General features: G+C 43.8%; 1 protein-coding gene across 5 annotated transcripts in view; it reads left to right on the top strand.

Annotated features, from left to right (window-relative positions):
* The window catches only part of LOC144609897 (ras-GEF domain-containing family member 1A-like), a 203,909-nt gene that overhangs the window by 44,265 nt on the left and 137,652 nt on the right, over positions 1–21,992 (top strand). For 3 of the 5 annotated variants that reach the window (XM_078428281.1, XM_078428287.1, XM_078428286.1), the window contains exon 2: positions 15,178–15,284. The exons of the other annotated variants lie outside the window; for them this stretch is intronic. The gene's annotated coding sequence lies outside the window, so the exon portion shown is untranslated. The remainder of the gene's footprint in view (positions 1–15,177; positions 15,285–21,992) is intronic. 5 annotated transcript variants of the gene reach the window in all.

Here is a 21,992-nt window from a genome sequence, read left to right as displayed (position 1 = left end):
AATTGGCCCCGAATGTGTGGGGAGTGGATGAGAATGTGGGATACCATAGATCTAGTGCTAACAGGTCGGCGTGGACTTGGTGAGCTGAGGGGCCTGTTTCCATGCTGTGTCTCTAAATTAAACTAAAACATTTTCACTAACTATAACGTTACCAGGCTGCAACACTATCAACTGCACTCTAGCCTGTATTTGTTCTCTTTGCACTACCTGTGCATGGCTTGATTGGGTACAATCATGTACAGTATGATTTGACTGGACAGCATGCAAACAGAGTGTTTCACTATCTCTCAGTACACATGGCAATAAAAAACAATACCAAAATATCCTTCAGGAAAGGAAATCCATTATCTTTAGCTGATCCAGCCTCAGTTCAGGGCAATTAGGGACTCACCCAAGGATAATTGGAGACAGGCAATAAATACCAGATTTGCCATTAATACCAATGCCTCAGCATTGAATATAATCTCCCGAGAGCTTCCAGGCAGGGAACCTAGGAAATCCTAGAAGTACTATGGGCAGCATGGTGGCACAGCAGTAGAGCGCTAGAGTTGTTGCCTTACAGCCCAGAGACCCGGGTTCAATCCTGACTATGGGTGCTGTCTGTACGGAGTTTGTACTTTCTCCCCGTGACCTGCGTGTTTTCTCCAGGAGCTCCCACACTCCAAAGACGTAGAAGCTTGTAGGCTGAAGAAGGGTCTCGACCCGAAACGTCACCCATTCCTTCTCTCCTGAGATGCTGCCTGACCTGCTGAGTTACTCCAGCATTTTGTGAATAAATACCTTCGATTTGTACCAGCATCTGCAGTTATTTTCTTACACGAAGCTTGTAGGCTAATTGGCTTGGTATTAGTGTAAATTGTCCCCAGTGTGTGTAGCATAGTGTAAGTGTACAGGGATTCCTGGTCGGCACGGACTCGGTGGGCCAAAGGGTCTGTTTCAGCGCTAAATCTCTAAACTAAACTAAACCAAACTACTAGGTGTTTTCTGAGTTTGTAGCAGAGATAGGGGGAACAGCAGCCAATAATTATTTGATATTAATTGAAGGAAGCGGTATGGGGTTAGTAAAGGAAAGTGCCTTTGAGGTAAAAGATCTGCCCTTCTGAAAGGGAGAATAGAAACATGGGGACTGAATGGCCAACTCCTTTTGAGTGTGTACATTTTTAAGCTTTTTAATAATCATCCCCATTTTGTAATTTTTTACATCCTTGATTAAGAGATGTTGTGATGTCCCTGTGACGCAGTTCCAGTGAGTCACACTATTGCAATGAGCTTTGTCAGTAATATTTGGTGAGTTTTTTCCCATGTGATTTGAGAAGGCAGTCGCAATCTTCATGTGATCCTGAGGTAATGCATCTCAATTAATGTGACAGTGATAAACCAATACCAATACCGAGACAAAGATACTACCATATGATCCTGAGGTATGCCAAGTTTTACCATGTAAGGGACCAGGTATCATTAAAGAAGTCCATGACCATATTATTCTTCCACTATATGAAATATATAAAACAAAAATAACGTTTTTGAGGGAGATGTGTCAAAATATTATCAATGGAATGAAGGGAAATGGGGTTAGTACAAGAAAGTAGCAGAGGTAAAACATCTGCCTTATAGAAAGGCAGAACGGAAACATGAGGTCCGAATGGCCAACACCTTTGAGTTTTTATGTTTTATGTTTTGACTACAATGTTTTATGACCACAATCATCCCCATTTTGCATCAAGAACCACAAAGGAGAGTCATACAATTTGCCAAGTGAGCCATTGACTATCAGTGTTAATATTGTTATAACAAGGTACCTCAGATGCTGGTTTACATGCAGGCCAGGCAGCATCCCTGGAGAATATGGAGAGGCGATGTTTCGGGTTGGAACCCTTCTTCAGACTGATTGCAGGGGAGCGGAAAGGAAAGCTGGAAAAGAGGAGAGTCAGGACAGAGCATAGGCGGTAATAGGTGAACACAGGTGAGGGGCTTTTTGGTGGGAAGATTGTGGGACAAATGCCAGGGATGAAAAGATAGGTGTAAGCCAAAAAGATAAAGAATTGTGAATTGTTAAGCTCGGGGTTGAAAAGGTGCGAATTGTGTGTCCATTGGAAAAGGAATGATGATCATGTCCCACAGACTTGCAGACTGGTAGATTAATTGCCTACTGTAAAATGCCCATGTGTGTAGATGTGAGGTTGAATCTGGGATAAGATGGTCAGAATGTGGGCAAAATAGGTATCAATTAAAATTAATGAGAGAATGGGAATGCACTGTGAGCTGGCATAGACTCGATGGGCCGAATAGTTTCCTTCTATGACATAAAGATTTTTTTATTATGAAGTATAACTGGGTATTCAAAAATATTCGGTAAGCAACATGGGCAGGAAAAGGGTTCTGAACAGTTGTATTCAATTGCCCAGTGGTGTGCTGCAATGATATTTGATTGCAAAAGCCATGTTTAAGGAAACCCACCAGGAGTCTGAATCTGTGGTCATATTTCACAGGGTTACTATTCAAGCTCTTGGAAAACATTCCGACCTTTGAGAAGGGTGTGGATTCAAGTCACACTCCAGAGACACGGGGACAAACATGTAAACTAACACTCAGCTGCGCTAATTATTAGTTTAATTTGGCGTTATGTTCGACAAAGACATTATGGGCCAATGGCCTGTCCCGGTGCTCTACTGTTCTATGTTCCACAGGCTATTAAAACGGTTGTGTACCATCAAAGGTATCATCATTTGGATGAGACTTTAAACACCACATCCCCATCTGGTTCCTTCAGAAGATGCTAATATGCCACAGCACAGCTCTGAAGAATAGCAGGCACCTTTTCCCTCGTGTCCCGGATAATATTTAATCTTCAGGCAGCATTTTAAAAACAAATTATTTGGCGCTGAAAAAGTTGCCTTTTGGGGCAGCTTGCTGTGGATTGATTGAGTGGTATATCTGGCTAGAGGTTCCTCGAAAGAGACTGTACTTTAGAGAAACTTCATTAGCTGTAAAGCATCGAGGCAGTGCAAAGTGCGAAGAAAATGCGAGTGCCCTTTTTAATTACCATGTTGTACCTTAGATTAGTGTTCCGGAGTTTGCTTCTGATGAGGAACTGACTTCTGAGCCCTTTTTATCACAACTCTGGAGATACCATTAATTGGACGAGATCAGTCGGGTGCCATTTTTATATGTTGTATTTTTAAAACTCTCTTCCCCACATGTTAGTGGGCACAGCGTTCTTGCAGGTTTTTAAGGCAGTGGTAGATAGATTCTTGATAAGTGAGGGGGAGAGGGGAAGCAAAAAGTTACTGAGGGGAGATAGGAATGTGGAATTGGCATTACAATCGGGTCAGCAGAGACAGAGCAACAATGACAGTGAGGGGCCAAGTTGTCTACTCCCACGCCTAATTCAGAAACAAGGAACTGCTGATGCTGGTTAATACACCAAAGGACACAAAACTGGAGTAATTCAGAGGTCAGGCAGCCTCTCTGGAGAACATGGATAGGCAACATTTCAGGTCGATTACTTTCTTCAGACTAGGTCTGAAGAAGGGTCCCGACCTGAAACATCACCTATCCATGTTCTCCAGAGATGCTGCCTGACCTGCTGAGTTATTCAAAACTTTGTGCCAGCTACTAATTCATCTGACTTTAATGAGAGGACCTCTTCCGACGAGCACAGAGCACCTTCCAAGGCAGCTTTGGAAGGAACTTTCTCAGTGACTTGGTTGAAATCGATCTCTCTGCCATTGCACCAGAATCAGCAAACTCTGTTGAACCTCACTACCCACTGAACGATTGCCGTGACCTTATTGAGCCATCTAGAAGTGCTGTGTGCATCACTTGCGTCTGCATATTTAATGTGCACTAACAAGTCAATAGTGATCACTTCAAATATGATTCATTGATTGAGAAGCTTTTTTTAAATAAAACAAAGCACTTCTTTTTAATCACCAGTCTATTTATTTTCCTATTGACATTCGCACTGTGGCCTCTCATCTGCACAATCCCACGTCTGGCCACAGTTTGAGAAATACGAGGATGGTGTGTTATTACTCTTGTGATGGCGTAGGTTAATTACACTCGGATCGGCACAGTGCAGCTGAGAGGGTTCCTGTGACCCAGCTTCGATCCTGACCTCCCGTGCTGTCTGTGTGGAGTTTATACACTCCCACTCTGATTATGTGAGGTTCCTCCAGGTGCTCCTATTTCTTCTCACATCCCAAAGCCAGACAGGTTTGCAGGTAAATTGCCTTTCAAGTAAAAGTGACTTTTAGAATATCAACGAAGAGCTAACACAGTGAAATTCTTTATCTTACAAACGGTCCACTAACGTTAGAGTTGCTGACTTACAGCGCCAGAGACCCGGGTTAGATCCTAACGACAGGTGCAGTCTGTACGGAGTTTGTATGTTCTCCCCGTGACCTGCTTGGGTTTTCTCCGAGATCTTTGGTTTCCTCCCCCACTCCAAAGACGTACAGGTTTGTAGGTTAATTGGCTTGGTATAAATGCAAAATTGTCCCCTGCATGTGTAGGGCGTTGTTAATGTGTGGGGGTCGCTGGTCGGTGCGGACTCGGTGGGCCGAAGGGCCTGTTTCTGCGCTGTATCTACAAAACTTTAAAAAAACTAGAATATTGCCATGTCTCCGATTAGCAAGTGTACAGGAATACCTGTTCAGGAAATGCCTGGGAAATAAATAGTCATTGGAAATGAAAAGCAAATTCTCTCTGAACCATCCCACAGATCATTCCACTGGGCTGGGTTCAAACACTGAGAGTGGCCCCAGATTTGGAACATGGGGAGATAATCGAGGAACTGTAAGGACAATAAAACAGGATTTGTGCAGAATTAGTGTAAGTGGGAGTCTGATAGTTGGTGGGCTCAGTGGGCTGGAGAGTCTGTTTCCACGTTGTGTGACTCTATGCGAGTTGATTGACCAAAGTCAAAAATTAATGAAGGGCCCAACAATTTAGTGGAATACATATTGGCAGTACTGACCGTGTAGGTATGGTTGCCAACTCTTCCGGATTACCCAGAGTTTTCTGGAAATTTTAGACACATCTCCAGGACACTAGACAAACATAGTAAGGCATTTCTCTTAAAAGGGCAGCAGAGTGGCACAGCTGGTAGAGCTGCTACCTCACAGCGACAGAGACCCGAGTTCGATCCTGACCTTGGCTGATGTCTATGTGGAGTTTGCACGTTCTCCCTGTCACTGCATGGGTCTCCTTCATGCGCTCCAGTTTCCCCCCACCTCCCAAAGATGTGCAGGTTTGTAAGTTAAGTGGCTTATGTAAATAGTGTGTACTTGTGTAGTGAGTGGGACAACATAGAACTAATGTGAATGGGGGATTGATAGTCGGCGTGGACCCGGTGGGCCAAAGTGCCTGTTTCCACTCTTTTTTACTAAAAATCAATTTAAAAAAAAATTGCTGCTTTACTGAGCTGAGTAATTAAAAGCAGTGGGGCTGTGGTTAGATTACTGGACTGGTAATCAGAGTCTGGACCATTAATCCCAAGACAGAAGTTCAAATCCAACCATGGCCATGATATAATTTAAGTTCAATTAAATAAATATAAAATTTAATGAAAAAATGCTAGATAATAATGATAAATATAAAACCACATATTTTTCTTAAAATCCATCCATTTCACTAATATCCTTCAGTGAATGAACTCCACTGTGCTTTCTTGGTGTGGCCTTTATGTGATGCCCATTCTATCCAGGGCAGCACTGTGGTGCTGGGTAGACTTGCTGCCTTACAGCCCCAGAGACCCGGGTTCGATGCTGACTACAGATGCTGTCTGTATGGAGTTTGTACATTCTCCACATGACCTGCATGGGTTTTCTCAGGGATCTCCGGTTTCCTCCAACACTCCAAAGACATTCCAGGCCCCTTGTAAAAAAACTTGCCCTGCACATCTCCACCAAACCTCTCCCCTCTCACCTTATACCTATGCCCTCCAATAGACAATAGACAATAGGTGCAGGAGTAGGCCATTCGGCCCTTCGAGCCAGCACCACCATTCAATGTGATCATGGCTGATCATTCTCAATCAGTACCCCGTTCCTCCCCTCTCCCCATACCCCCTGACTCCGCTATCCTTAAGAGCTCTATCTAGCTCTCCCTTGAATGCATTCAGAAAATTGGGCTCCACTACCTTCTGAGGCAGAGAATTCCAAAGATTCACAACTCTCTGACTGAAAAAGTTTTTCCTCATCTCCGTTCTAAATGGCCTACCCCTTATTCTTAAACTGTGGCCCATTGTTCTGGACTCCCACAACACTGGGAACATGTTTCCTGCCTCTAACGTGTCCAACCCCTTAATAATCTTATATGTTTCGATAAGATTCCCTCTCATCCTTCTAAATCCCAGTGTATACAAGCCTAGTCGCTCCAGTCTTTCAACATATGACAGTTCCGCCATTCCGGGAATTAACCTAGTAAACCCACGCTGCACACCCTCAATAGCAAGAATATCCTTCCTCAAATTTGGAGACCAAAACTGCACACAGTACTCCAGGTGCGGTCTCACGAGGGCCCTGTACCATTGCAGAAGGACCGCTTTGCTCCTATACTCAACTCCTCTTGTTATGAAGGCCAACATTCCATTGGCTTTCTTCACTGCCTGATGTACCTGCATGTTTCCTTTCAGTGACTGATGCACTAGGACACCCAGATCTCGTTGTACGTCCCCTTTTCCTAACTTGACACCATTCAGATAATAATCCGCCTTCCTATTCTTACCACCAAAGTGGATAACCTCACACTTATCCACATTAAACTGCATCTGCCATGCATCCGACCAATAGACAATAGACAATAGACAATAGGTGCTGGAGTAGGCCATTCAGCCCTTCGAGCCAGCACCGCCATTCAATGCGATCATGGCTGATCACTCTCAATCAGTACCCCGTTCCTGCCTTCTCCCCATACCCCCTCACTCCGCTATCCTTAAGAGCTCTATCCAGCTCTCTCTTGAAAGCATCCAATGAACTGGCCTCCTCACACACTCACACAACCTGTCCAAGTCACCATGCCAATTTGTCAACCCCTCCCCCCCACTACTTAGTTTAAACCCACACATGTAGCACTAGCAAACCTGCTTGCCAGAATGTTGGTCCCCCTGCTGTTAAGGTGTAACCCGTCCCTTTTGTACAGGCCACCCCAATCCCAGAAGAGATCCCAGTGGTCTAGAAATCTAAATCCCTGCTCCCTGCACCAGCCCCTCAGCCATACATTCATATCCCCGATCTCTCTGTTCCTGCCCTCACCAGCATGAGGTACAGGTAGCAATCCGGAGATAACCACCCTCGACATCCTACTTCTCAGTCTTCTTCCTAACTCTCCAGTGTCGGACATTTCCATTCAGGAGAAAGGTTCTGACTATCTACCCTATCTGTGTCTCTCATAATCTTATGTACCTCTATCAGGTCTCCCCTCAACCTTTGACATTTCAGAGAAAACAACCCAAGTCTATCTAACCTCTGTAACTGAAACCCTGAAATCCAGGTAGCATTCTGGGAAACCTCCTCTGCACCCGCTCCAAAGCCTCCCCATCTTTCCTAGCTTGGAGCTATCTCCAGAGATTTTTTTACTCTTCTGTGAAAACGGACCACCTCAGACAATTCTTGGGTTTGGTACACTTCTCCCATGCACACCAAACATTAGGAGCTGTACAGTCTTGCCCGTAGAAGTAATGCAAATCCTTAGCAAAAGAGTTATAGAGACATAGAGTGATAGTGTGGAAACAGGCCCTTCAGCCCATCTTGACCGCACTAGCTAACATGTCCCAGCTACAATAGTCCCACCTGCCCATGTTTGGTCCATATCCCTCCAAGCCTGTCCTATCCATGTACCTGTCTAACTGTTTCTTAAATGTTGGCATAGTTCCAGCTTCAACTACCTCCTCTGACAGCTTGTTCCATACACCCACCACCCTGTGTGTGAAAAAGTTACCCCTCAGATCTCCATTAAATCTTTTCCCCTTCACCATCAACCTATGTCCTCTGGTCCTCGATTCACCTACTCTGGGCAATAGACTCTGTGCATCTACCCGATCTATTCCTCTCATGAATCTATACACTTTTTCAACATAGTTGTGTGAAATCCAAATCAGCTGGCCTTCTGAATTAGCTTCAGTCCGCGTACAAGCTGCAGAATACAGAGCGGGGAATTCATCAATAATTGCCAGCACAGGGCTCATGGGAGCATTGGCAGTGCGTCAAGTGACCTTCACTTATCTGGTTCTGCCTTTTCAAAGGAAATAAATGTGAAGGAGGTGAATCGAATCAGGGGCCAAGTCTTTCCTCTTCTTTCAGCACAGGCAAGTAAAGCTGAATTTCTCCACCTGCTTACCTGAAAATCAAAAATGAAGAAATGATTCAACCCTTTCAATACAAGATCAGTTTTTTTATTGTCTTGCCTGTCTCTCTTTGAGCTCCTGAAAATCCGATTTCTAGTTGATTGTTACTCCATAAGTTTATTTATTTTGAGAGAAGTTGATTTGTTTGTTCTGGCTGTTTGTGCATATTAAGCTCCTTTCTAATATCACTACTGTCATAGAATCATCGCCTGAATTTCCCCCACACTTAACTTGCAGAAAACAATTCCAAAACGTACTAGGAGCAGTAGAAAATAAAATTCATCACCAAGCAACATATAGATAGATACTAGACCAAGTGGACCTGTTGGGCTCAAACCTCTCCCTGCATTGGTGCAGCACCCTCTCCTCCCCCCACCCCCTCCCCCCCCAACACCCCTCCCCCCTCCTCCCCCCTCTTCCTCCCTCCCTCCACCCCCCTCCCGCCCCCTCCCTCCACCCCCCTCTCCTCCTCCTCTCCCCTTCCCCTCCCCCTCCCCCTCCCCCCCTTCCTCCCACTCCATCTCCCTCAACCCCCCTTATCCCTCCCTCCACTCCCTCCCCCTCCCTCCCAAGGAGATAGATTTAAACTTTAAAATGTGAATAACTTAAAGAATATAACATCGATTTCAATGAAACTTCTTCCATTCGCACCAAGTACTAAGTGAGTAAGGTGGGCCTAAAATTGTCGGACTATCGTGTACCGTTTTGCCGGTAGTTCAGGAACAAGCAGACAAACAAACGAGAGTTTTAGTATATAGATATTGGAAAAGAAAATAATGCATAATGTTCCAATATACTGTGAACCCGAATCTCCTTGTTCTCTGGTATATGTACAAAATATAGAAAAAGTAAGATCTGTCCGAGACTGCTTACAGGTTGAAGATGTGGCCTGCCCAAAGTAAATGTGTTAATAAAACCACGATTAAAAAAAGCAAACACTGGGATTAGTTCACTGATATTTACACTATTTGATGGCAGAATGAAAAATGCCATAATTGAAAAGTAACACATTGCAGATGCTGGAAATCTGAAATGTAAACAGGAAATACTGATGGTTGGGAAGCATCTGTTGAGAGCAAAACGGAGCGAGGGTTTCACATTGATGCCCTATCAACATACTAAAGATAGACACAAAATGCTGGAGTAACTCAGCGGGTCCGACAGCATTTCTGGAGAAAAAGAATAGGTGACGTTTCGGATCAACTATACTAAATCTGTGTGTGTAGGATAGTATTAATGTGCAGGGATTACTGGTCGGCGCAGACCCGGTGGGCTGAAGGGCCTGTTTCCATGTTGTATCTCTAATAATCTCTAGTGGGCGGCACGGTAGCGCAGCGGTAGAGTTGCTGCTTTACAGCGAATGCAGCGCCGGAGACTCAGGTTCGATCCTGACTACGGGTGCTGCACTGTAAGGAGTTTGTACGTTCTCCCCGTGACCTGCGTGGGTTTACTCCGAGATCTTCGGTTTCCTCCCACACTCCAAAGATGTACAGGTATGTAGGTTAATTGGCTGGGTAAATGTAAAAAAAAAAAATTTTTTTAATTGTCCCTAGTGGGTGTAGGATAGTGTTAATGTACGGGGATCACTGGGCGGCACGGACTTGGAGGGCCGAAAAGGCCTGTTTCCGGCTGTATGTATATGATATGATATGATATGATAAACAAAATCTGTTTCACCCTCCACAGTTGCTTCCTGAGCAGCAGAATATTTTATGTTTTTGTTACAGAGATACTCGTACAAGTGATGCAAAGTTTTGTCAGTAGTGTAAGGTTATAGTGCATGCTAAAGTAGCCCATTATACATGTTCTGGTTCTTTGAAAGAGTTAACTGTTCAATTTCACTGTATCACATTGAATGCAGTAGTTGAGTACATATCCAATTCTTTTTGAAAGTTAGTATTGACTTCCTTTTGACCTTTCAGGCAAGACATTTCAAATTATAACAATTCACTGCACATTTAAATTCTCTTTTTTTGCCTCCCAATGTTTTTAATCAGTTTCTTATTATTGGCCCCCTTGTCAGTGGAAATAGTTCTTACAGATCAAAGCTTTTCCTAGTTTAAGTATTGACTATATAAATATACATGCGTATTTAATTTATTTTTAGCCTGTTGCTAATTTTGAAGGGTGTTCTTTCGTGAAGTGGGAGACGGGATAATTCAATACAATAAAGTAACATCACGAGGGCTTTTTACCCTGAGTCTACTGGTGTAAAACATCTGATCAGAATAAAGACACTGCCAATAGATGGATAAGATGCTTACAAAGATTCCCTCCAATCCACACACCCAAGTGGGTGAACAAAATGAACGCAGCCTCAGTCAGAGTTAGACTAAGAGTGGAAGAATATAGACACAAGGTGGCTGCAGATGCTGGTTTACTAAAAGGACACAAAATGCTCGAGTAACTCAACGGGTCAGGCAGCACCTCTGGAGAACATAGATCGTGATGTTTTGGGTACGGGGTGCTTCTTGAGACTGATTGTACAGGGGAAGCGAAAGCTGGAAGAGAGTGGGGGTGGGTCAAAGCCTGGCATCAGGTCTTGGCATCAGGTTCGGCACAGACATTGTGGGCCAAAGGGCCTGTTCTCGTGTTGTACTGTTCTATGTTCTAGCAACTACAAGTGGATGAGCGAGGTGTATCTCATTGTTAGAAGAGACAGGGTGGTTGTTGAGGACATGAGTAACCCCATGCCATCGTTACCTTTGGGAAACCTGGTGCCTGACAAGTGGCATTGGTTCCAAGTGGTGGTATCGACGTTCCATTGGGAAAGTCGGGTAGGATGACTCCAGATAATTATATATCTCACTTTTTAAATATTTCAGTGTGTACTAGATTGATTTGTTTTTAGGATATGGATGTTATCGCCGTCCATATTGTGCCTGAGATTTTGGTAATGACCTTCTTGAGCCACTTAATCGTTTGCTGAATCTGCTCCCTCAGCATTTACTGGGAAGACGTTCTATGATTTACAAATGTCCATGTCGGGATGGTGTGTAATTTCAAGGGGAATCTGCAGGGAATCTGTATTTGAATGTGCCTGCTGCACTTGCCTTTCTTGGAGCTACAGGTTGTTGTTTAAAAAGACAGCACAGTGGGCAGCTTGATGATGTAGCTAGTGGGCTTATGATGAGAGGGGAGGGATTTAAGAGTGTCCTCGGGGGGTAGCTTTTTCATTCATAGGGTAGTCCATATCTGGAAATGAGCTGCCAGCGAAACATAAAGAATCAATTCCGAATTTTTAAAAGACATTTGGACAGATTTATGCAAAGGAAGGTTTTAGAGGGCTCTGGGGAAAATGCAAGCAAATGGAACAAGGCCAATATGCCTCGAAAGTCATGGACAAGTTGAATGCTGTATAACTCTATGACTCAAGTAGAGATGCTGCTGCCCAGCACTGGAGAACAGAGTTCAAACCTGACCTTGTGTCCGATCTGTGTGAATCTCACTGTGCGTGAGTTTTCCTCGGGTGCTCCAGTTTCCTCCCATGTCCCAAAGAAATGGAGGTTGTTACATTAATTCTCCTTGTGCGTAGATGAGAACATGGGGAGAATTAAAAATTGGGACTAATATCGGATTAGTGAATCTGGGTGGTTGATGGTTGGCATGGATTCAATGGGCTTAAAGACCTATTTCCAAAGACCTGTGACACCAGTGACAAGGTGCTGCATAGTATCACGTAGAAGGTAGCCTCTGAAGCTGTTAGGCTGGTATTGGACTGTGCTGATTGAGTTGACAATGGTGTGGACTGCTTTGCCCTGTTGCAGGCATCACATTCACCGGGCAATAGAGAGTTTCCCATCACATTCCTAACATCTATCATTGATGATGGAACTGAGTCAAGCTGGCTATTACCCAGCCTCTGACTTGAAGCAGTCTGATGAAAGATTATTGACTGGGAATGTGAACTCTCCACAGAGGCTGAGGCTGGCTGAGTATTTTCATCTTTTTCTCTTTCTGTTCCTGTACTCATGGTATCTCTCGGCTGGTTCGAGGAGAAGGTGATTGGAGGGAGCCTCGAGGAGTTCACAGGAACAGATTGACACAACGGAACTTGGGATGTCTTGGAGTGATTCCAAAGCATAGACCTCCATGCTGTGCTTGCTTTTACTGCTGCTGCAGAATTTGCAGTGAGACTTGTTTGAAGGTTGTAATCAAGGTAATAGCCAAGGAGGAACACATAGCTCCTGTTTTAGGGATAAGCAAAGTGCCAAGAACATTGAGTCCAGTACCTGGAAGTCTTCTATCCATGGAACCTTTGCTCATAAGGGGCATCCATGCTTGCTCCAGGGTATGCAGAGTGTTAAGGGCCTTGAGACCAACATCTGAAACTCTTCTCTACAAGGAACCTCTCCTCATATGCTTGGACCTGTGGCTTCTATGCTTGGACCAGGGTATGCAGAGTGCGAAGTGCCTTGAGACCAACACCTGACACTCTTCTATCCATGAAACCTTTGCCTCAATTCTGTCCTCAGAACATTCACACAGAACAAGTTAAGTGAAATACCGTCTGTCAGCAAGGACATAGCAAGTAAAAGATCGAGTGGAAATCATAAACTGAAAGACCAAGTTCCAGCAGGATGGCACACTTACAATATTTTGTTTCAGACATATTTGGGCTGGCACAGCAGTGGCGTAGCGTTTGAGTTGTTACCTTACAGTGCCAGAGACCCGGGTTCAATCCTGACTATGGGTGCTGTCTGTGTGGAGTTTCTACCATCTCCCCGTGACCGCTTGTGTTCTCCCCAGGTGCTCTGGCTTCCTTCCATATTCCAAAGTTTGTAGGCTAATTGGCTCCTGTAGATTGTCCCTAGTGTGAGGAATAGAACTAGTGTACGGGTGCTCATTGGTTCGCGTGGATTCAATAGGCCAAGGGGTGTATCTCAATAGGCCAAGGGGTGTATCTCAATAGGCCAAGGGGTCTATCTCAATAGGCCAAGGGGTCTATCTCAATAGGCCGAGGGGTGTATCTCAATAGGCCAAGGGGTGTATGTAGAATTATTTTTCTAGGCTGCTTATTTAAGTTGTTGAACCAGTACCTGGAACTCTTCTATCCATGGAACCTTTGCTCATATGGGCCATGGGGTGTATCTCGAAACTAAACTAAATATGTAGAATTATTTTTCAAGGCTGGTTATTTAAATTGTTTAACTCATTATCGTGTTCCAAGGAAGAAGTCAGAATGGGATTAAAGTAGAATCTCAGGATCACCCTGTGGACAGGATGGAGTTCAAAGCAGTCACCCAATCTGCCATTGTAGTGGAGACCCTACCTTGAGCACTGAATGCAGGGTGGTAGAGGTGCAAGTAAATAGACTAGGATGGTAGAGGTGCAAATAAATTGCCATTTCATCTGGAAGGATGGTTTGTGTCCCTGGATGATGGGAGAGAAGATAAAAGGGCAGTTATTGCATCCACTACTGTTTACATGAGAAAATGCTTTGAGAAAGGGAGAGGTTGGTGGAGATGGAAGAGTGGGAAAAGGGGCAACAGAGGAATACAGGATGGGGAGGGGAAAGCGAAACACGCCAGGTAATGGAATCACATTAAAGTCGGCAGAAATTATGGAGACTGTTCTGTTGAAGGTGGAGGGGAAGGTGAGGACACATTCGCAGAGAGGGGATGAGGGATGAATTGTGGGGGAAAAAATAGATGTGGTCGAGGAGGAGACACAGTTTAGAATCTGTAGATCTGTAGGGGCTCAGTCAGAGACAAGGCTAGAGCCTGACAGATGCAGATGAATCAAGGGTTGCGGAGAGCAGCCAAAGGTGGAAGTGAGACCAAGTGTCAGCTCAGCCCTGATCTATTGATCAGCAGAATGGGCTTGATGGGCCAAATGGCTTTCTCTAAGATAGACTTAAAGTACTGGAGTAACTCAGCGGGTCAGGCAGCATCTCTGAAGAAAAATGATAGGTGACGTTTCGGGTCGGAACTCTTCATTAGACTGTTTTCTCCAGTCCTTCTTCTTGGGTTCTTATAGTAAGGAGTTAGACCAATTTTACATCTTGCCCAGCTCCCTTCGTTTCATTGAAGAACAAAGAAGGTTTGGCAGGGCAAGTATGTAACATACAAATATATGTTGTACATTACTTACCGGTATTAATAATCGATGTTATTAAGCCCTCCATACAAAACATGCTGAGGATGCAGCGTCAATTAGCTTTTTAAATTCCTAATCCAATAATTTGCAAAGAAACAGCGAACAACCACATACTGTTAGTGAAATATATTTTCTTGACAGTCATTGACATACGAGGCTTGGAACTCCCTTTAGACATAGCTTCAGAATTGAGGGACAAAAGTTTAGGGGTAACATGAGGGGTAACTTCTTTACTCAGAGGGTGGTGGCTGTATGGAATGGGCTTCCGGTGGAAGTGGTGGAGGCTGGCTCGGTTTTATTATTTAAGAGTAAATTGGATAGGTATATGGATAAGAGGGGATTAGAGGGTTATGGTCTGAGTGCAGGTAGATGAGACTAGGTCAGGGAGAGTGGTCGGCGTGGACTGGTAGGGCCGAACGGGCCTGTTTCCGTGCTGTAGTTGTTATATGGTTATATGGTTATAGATAACTCATAGCAGGTAGTAACTAAGTAATCCTGCAATCAGCCTTAAAGGCACTCAGAATTAGTGTTTAGTTTGATTCTAGCTCAGAGCACCACAGGTTGGGAATTTATAATTTGCAACCAAATAATGCCCAGTCTGAGTGAGTCACAGATAATTAAAGTGATCCGTGTAGGAGTTGTATTTAGGCACTGTACTTTGAATTGCAGATTTCATTTCTTTTCATTCCAATAGAGCTGCTGGGTACAATCTGTTAAATCTCTTCTTTCAGCTCGGGTACTGGTTTTGATCCACTGTCCAATTCTGCAACAGGCTTGCTAATGACTGGTAATAAACACGACTTGCAAGGCAACAGGGGCATCAGTCCGGACTCTCAAGGTAAAACCTCACATTAGTATCGTTCATTGAGCTTTAATTGAGCGGGCGAGTAATACATATCAGCCCGAATATAAGGTTTGAAATTTAAACTGATAACAGTGTAAATTCTTAAACTAATCCCTGATGTTAGAAGGGATGAATTATTGATGAACTTAAGAATCTTCAGCTTCCTAAAGAGATCAACGTGTAGAGACATGTGTTATACTTACGGTGGTGGAGCTGTCAAATAGCAAACAATATTTTCAGATACATTATGGCATTGGAAACTGAAGGCCTGTTTAATGTGAAATAGCATTGATATCCATTTCATTGAGATTCTATAGCATAGGAATAAGCAGTATTAAATTTACCCCAAACGTCTTCAGGATTGACAGAGATTTGCATTTTTATAGCATCTTTCCTTATCGTTGCTTCTAAAATGAGTTACAGCTAACAATGTGTTTTTGAAGTGTTGTACCATTATGAGATAGGAAACATGGAAAACAATTTGAACACAGTAAACTCCCACTAACAGCCATACAATAAAGCTCAGGTCAACTGTTTTGTAGAAATATTAATTGAGAGAGAATTATTGATCCAATGCCTGTAATGACAATGGTTGGAATGTTGAACATACAAATCTGGAAAGTCTGTCCCTGAAGTAAAAATGTTGGAAACACCAGCAGAAAATCAGTTCATGTTTCAGATCCATGTCCTCTGCTTCCAAACTATAACTCTAAACTAAACTAAACATTTTCAGCATCTGCAGTCTTTATATGCCTGGAGTAACAAATGTTTTAGTGTCTTTGTATCAAGTGTCCATGTCTGCACTGTCTAAATCTGAGTTGTCCATCTCAAGAATGTCTTTGTCCAAAATGTCTGGGCATGGTGGTAATGTTTAAAAAAGAGACATCTCATTGTTGCAACAAAACCCTGAGCCTAAAGTATATTTCAGATATGGATGTGAATCTTTGCAGTCACTTCAATAAAGTCCAATTTTGCTGCTAAAATGTCTTTGTAAGTTGTGGACATTGTAATTTGAAAGGTGGCTTTATGTCTTAATAGATTTAGGGTATTTTAGTTTTTAGTTTTAGCGATACAGCACAGAAACAGGCCCTTCGGCCCACCGAGACCACGCCGACCAGCAATCTCCATACACTAGTTCTATCCTACAGGCTCGGGACATTGTATGGAGAACAATTAACCTACAAACCTGCGCGTCGTTGAAACCGGAGCTCCCGGAGAAAACCTGCGCGGTCATAGGGAGCATGTACAATCTCCATACAGATAAAACTCTTAGTCAGGATCAAACCCGGGTCTCTGGCACTGTCAGGCAGTAACTACCACTGTGGCACTTTGCCGTCTACCATGCATGAGTATGCAATAGCAATTTTACACTAAAATTAGAATTTTCCAGTCTTCTTTAGTTTTGAGCTTTTGATCCTCAGCTACTGCCTCCAATGGCTGTGATTTCCTGAGCCCTAAACTCTGGATTCCCCTCTCTAAATCTTTCTCTTCCCTTTCACCACTCTTTTGCCTTTTGAAGTGCTCCATAAAAAGTCTACTTTTCTGACCAAGCTTTTACTGTTATCTCCTAATATCTCCCAAGGAGATACGACATCAAAAGTTGAAGAACAATCTCGACCCGAAATGTCTCCCATTCCTTCTCTCCAGAGATGCTGCCCGTCCAGCATTTTGTGCCAATCAAACGTTGTTCGTCTGGTGATGCTAAGAGCAGGGTATAAGTGAGGGTAGACACAAATTGCTGTAGTAACTCAGTGGGACAGGCAGCATCTCTGGAGAGAAGGAATGGGTGACGTTTCATATCATATCATATCATATCATATATATACAGCCGGAAACAGGCCTTTTCGGCCCTCCAAGTCCGTGCCGCCCAGTGATCCCCGTACATGCACGGTAGCGCAGCGGTAGAGTTGCTGCTTTACAGCGAATGCAGCGCCGGAGACTCAGGTTCGATCCTGACTACGGGTGCTGTACTGTAAGGAGTTTGTACGTTCTCCCCGTGACCTGCGTGGGTTTTCTCCGAGATCTTCGGTTTCCTCCCACACTCCAAAGACGTTCAGGTATGTAGGTTAATTGGCTGGGTAAATGTAAAAATTGTCCCTAGTGGGTGTAGGATAGTGTTAATGTGCGGGGATCGCTGGGCGGCACGGACTTGGAGGGCCGAAAAGGCCTGTTTCCGGCTGTATATATATGATATGATATGATATGATATGATTAACACTATCCTACACCCACTAGGGACAATTTTTACATTTACATTTACCCAGCCAATTAACCTACATACCTGTAAGTCTTTGGAGTGTGGGAGGAAACCGAAGATCTCGGAGAAAACCCACGCAGGTCACGGGGAGAACGTACAAACTCCTTACAGTGCAGCACCCGTAGTCAGGATCGAACCTGAGTCTCCGGCGCTGCATTCGCTGTAAAGCAGCAACTCTACCGCTGCGCTACCGTGCCTCCGTTTCGGGTCAAGGCGCTTCTTCAGATTGATGTCAGGGGAGTGGGCGGTACAGAGATAGAATGTAGTCGGAGACAGTAAGACTGGTAGGAGAACTGGGAAGGGGGAGGGGATGGAGAGAAAGGGAAAGCAAGGGCTATTTGAAGTTAGAGAAGTCAATGTTCATACCGCTGGGGTGTAAGCTACCCAAGCGAAATATGAGGTGCTGTTCCTCCAATTTGCGCTGGGCTTCATTCTGAGAATGGAGGAACCCCAGGAAGGGTCAGATTTGGAATTTTGATTTAAGCCAGCATCTGCCGTTGTTTCCGACTGCTTAAGTGAGGCCTGTTGTTGTAATTTTCCAGGTTGATTAATTTTTCGTACCTTATTTTGATGAAGATTGTACACTGGAGGAAACAGCTGCACGCCTGTGAAATGACTAAATAGAAAGATAATCAAATAACAATCATTAGCGCAGCAGGGCAGGTCTGCTGGTGCAGTACGTGGCTTCCCATTAGCTGGCAGGTTACTCTCTGCTCATTTCAGACACAAGCAGTAATTTTCTAAGCCACGGCAACCTCGGAGCTTTTGATCAGAAGTTCCAAGCGGTAAAGCTCCCTGATGGAAAATGACTACCGTTCTATTTTAGCATGAGCACTGATGGAGTCATTTTGTTGGACAATACATTATCACTTCTCTTTCTCCTCCCCTCTACCCCTTCCACCTATATTCCTCCTTCTGGCTTCACATTTCACTCCCCTTCTTTCCTCATCCTTTTCATTACCCTTTTACCTCTTGCCTTTATCATTTACTCTACCCATGCGCCAATCAATCCCTCCCCCTCACATGTATCCACCTATCACTTGCAGGGTTTTGTCTTGCCCCGACCTCTCTACCCCGGTTTCTCCCCTCTATACCGTCAGTCTGAAGAAGGCTCCTGACCCAAAAGGTTGTCTGTTCATTCTCTCCACAGATGTTGCCTGACCCAGTGAGTTCCTCCAGCACTTTGTGTTTTGTTCAAGTTCCAACATCTGCGGTTCCTTGAGCCTCCATAAGTTGTTATTTGTTGTCGTAGCTCCTTGTTCATTACCTCTACCCAAACATTCTCAATAATTCTTAAATTGTGACATTTGTGTTGTACATGATACCTTAAAAGTAGTTCCTGAGTTTACTGAATCATCGAACAAACAGCACCTTCAACAGTGCATTACCACCACAAAGTAGGTTGATATTGTCTATTGCCGTGAGATATTACCAGCCTGCCAGTCTGGGTTCAACTGGAGCCTAGAAAGTGTCTCCGTCCCTCCAACCATCCTAGTTCTCTGACTAGTTTCACTGTCCCCCTGATTAATTTTACAATTTGTGTGCCTCATTGTCACCTTCCCTTCAACAACAAACCATTCTACATTTCCTTGATCAGCGTCTGCTTTGATCTGTCGTTTTCACACCTTACGATACGATACAATAGAACTTTATTCATCCCAGGAGGGAAATCGATCTACCAACAATCATAAAAACACAAAATACATGAAACATGAAATTAAAGTGATGAGTGGAAAGGATTGGGGAGGGGTGGAAGGGGAGGGGAGTCAGTCGCGGTCTACCCCATGATAGAAGGGGGAGGAGTTGTACAATTTGATAGCAACAGGGAAGACTCCTTGCATACCCTTTCCTATCTCTAGTTTCCCTCTACCCTGACTCTCAGTCTGAAGAAGGGTCTCGATCCGAAACGTCATCCATTCCTTCCGAAACGTCACCCTTTCCTTCTGTCCAGAGATGCTGCCTGACCCGTTAAGTTACTCCAGCATTTTGTGTCTATGGTGTGAACCAGTATCTGCAGTACCTTCCTACACCTAAAATATTTAAGCAGTAGGAGAATGGTCCAAAATACAGTGCCACCCTCTCGTGCACTTAAAAGATTTTCTCAACCTTCACTGTCAGCACCTCCTACTAATAGTTTTTCAAGAACATTCCTTACACTTTGAGTTGTACTTTAGCAATACATTCCAGCGATAAATTACATAGCTCTGCATTTTCCTGACAACTTTATTAACACTTAAAGATAATTTATGGAATATTTAACCTAGTGGCAATTTTATTTCCCACTTAATCTGCATAATGTTAAGTTTTTAAAAACATTTTGCACGTAAAATTGATATAAACAGGTATGATGCTCCTACATGCGAAGGAAGAAATGAACAATGTTAATGGTGTGAATTAATGTGAGAGGATATTAAATAGGAAAAGAATTATATTTCAGGTGCACCCAAAGACAAAGCAATCTATCTCATTCACGGAGCAAATAGTTTGCCGTGGTAGAGCAGTTGGCAATTTTACTACCAAGGGAATTTCTTTGCGCAGAAAATAAACTGAAGTACTTGGGGCTCGCAAATCAAGCAGTTATTGCCATAATTCCAAATAAAAAAAGGAAATTCTGAACATCCATCATGATCTTTAAAAAGAAAAGCAAAATGCAGCAATTCTGTTGGACACCCCTTGTGAATATTGGCAAAGGTTTTCACGCTGTTAAAATAAGGCCCCTGAATGTGACGAATCATTTTCTCATCACGATTATGCTGCTGAAACCCTTTGTAGAGCCAACACAAATGATTATGGCGGTAATTCTATTTGAATAATTTTAAAACGTAACACCGTTCTGCAAAGCTTTTACTTCACAAGCCATTTATATCTGGTGCATCTGCATGAAAAACTAGTTTAGATGATATCTTATTTTACATCAGCAGAAATTTAGCAGCGCTAATGAATTGTTGTTGTGGGACATTTATAAATCTCGCCCTATCTGCTGGCTCCCTCCCTTCCAGTCTAAGCAATTTAGAGTTCACAGATACAGCATGAAAACAGGCCCTTTGGCCTCCTGAGTCCACGCCGATCCACTCCCTACACACGAGACAATGTACAAATGCCAATTAACCTACAAACCCGCATATCTTTGGGATGTGGAAGGAAACCGATGCACCTGGAGGAAACCCTCGTGGTCACAGGGAGAAAGTGCAAACTCCACACAGAGAGCTCCTGAGGTTAGGATCGAACCCAGTTTTCTGGTGCTGCTGAGGCAGCAGCTCTACCAGCTACTCCTCTGTGCCATTCATCTAATGTTACAAAAGGATCTGGATCAATTCAGGAAGTGGGCCAAGGAATGGCAGATGGTGTTTAACGCAAACAACTGTGTGTATTTTTGTAAGTCAAACTAGGGCAAGACTGATACCGTAAATGGTAGGGCACTGTTTTAGAGCATGGGTACATCTCTGAAAGTGGCGACACAGGCAGACAGGGTGGTGAAGAAGGCATTTAGCGTGCTTATCTTCATCGGCATGGGCAGTCACTCCAGGAGTTGTGACATCATGTTACAGCAAAGAAGACATTGATGAGACTACATTTGGAGTAACATGTGCAGTTTCTGTTACCCAGTTATAAGAAGGATATATTAGTCTGGAATAACCACATCCCTTGAAGTCCATTGACTTCAGTTTAACCAGACCTTCTTGATACCACACACCTTCAGATGCTACCTTAATGTCCGTAGCTGTTACTCTCATCTTATTCAATAAACAATACATTTCTACTACAGTATCTACATTTCTACAACATAGTTCAAAACATAAAATGCTGGTGGGACTCAGCGGGTCAGGGAACAGCTGTGGGCGGGAATGAATAAGCGACGTTTCAGATCGAGACCCATTTTCAGGCTGTATTGCTGCCTGGCCCGCTGAGTTCCTCCAGCACTTTGTGTTTTGTTCTCCTTTCCAGCATCTGCACTTCCTTGTGCCCACACTTCCGTGGTCAATCTGTGGTAAATTTCCACCGTTACTTTTATGATAGGACGGGGGCAACGAATCCCACCTTGTTTTCTCACAATCATTGCAAACATTAACACTCAGGGAAATGTCCAGTCACCATGACAAGCTTAAAAGATTAGAAGGCACTGGTCCATTGATTTTAGCTTTGCATTGGCTATATTCAGTGCATTTGATCTGTCTTGAAATATCCTCTAGCATCTGCTGCTGGTTAATAGCCCATGTGTGAAGATTCCAGCAAAATCAAGCGTTCAGAATAAAGGGTGCATAATGAAGACAGGATTTCTGCTGCCTGACTTCTTAGTCCTCTATTTGTAAGAAGGAACTGCAGATGCTGGTTTAAACCGAAGATAGACACAAAAAGCTGGAGTAGCTCAGCGGGACAGGCAGCATCTCTGGAGAGAAGGAATGGGTGACGTTTCAGGTCGAAGTCTTGACCCAAAACATCACCCA

Source organism: Rhinoraja longicauda, chromosome 35 (genome assembly GCF_053455715.1).
Source record: "Rhinoraja longicauda isolate Sanriku21f chromosome 35, sRhiLon1.1, whole genome shotgun sequence".
Taxonomy (NCBI): domain Eukaryota; kingdom Metazoa; phylum Chordata; class Chondrichthyes; order Rajiformes; family Arhynchobatidae; genus Rhinoraja; species Rhinoraja longicauda.
This window is presented reverse-complemented; position numbering and strand designations above follow the sequence as displayed.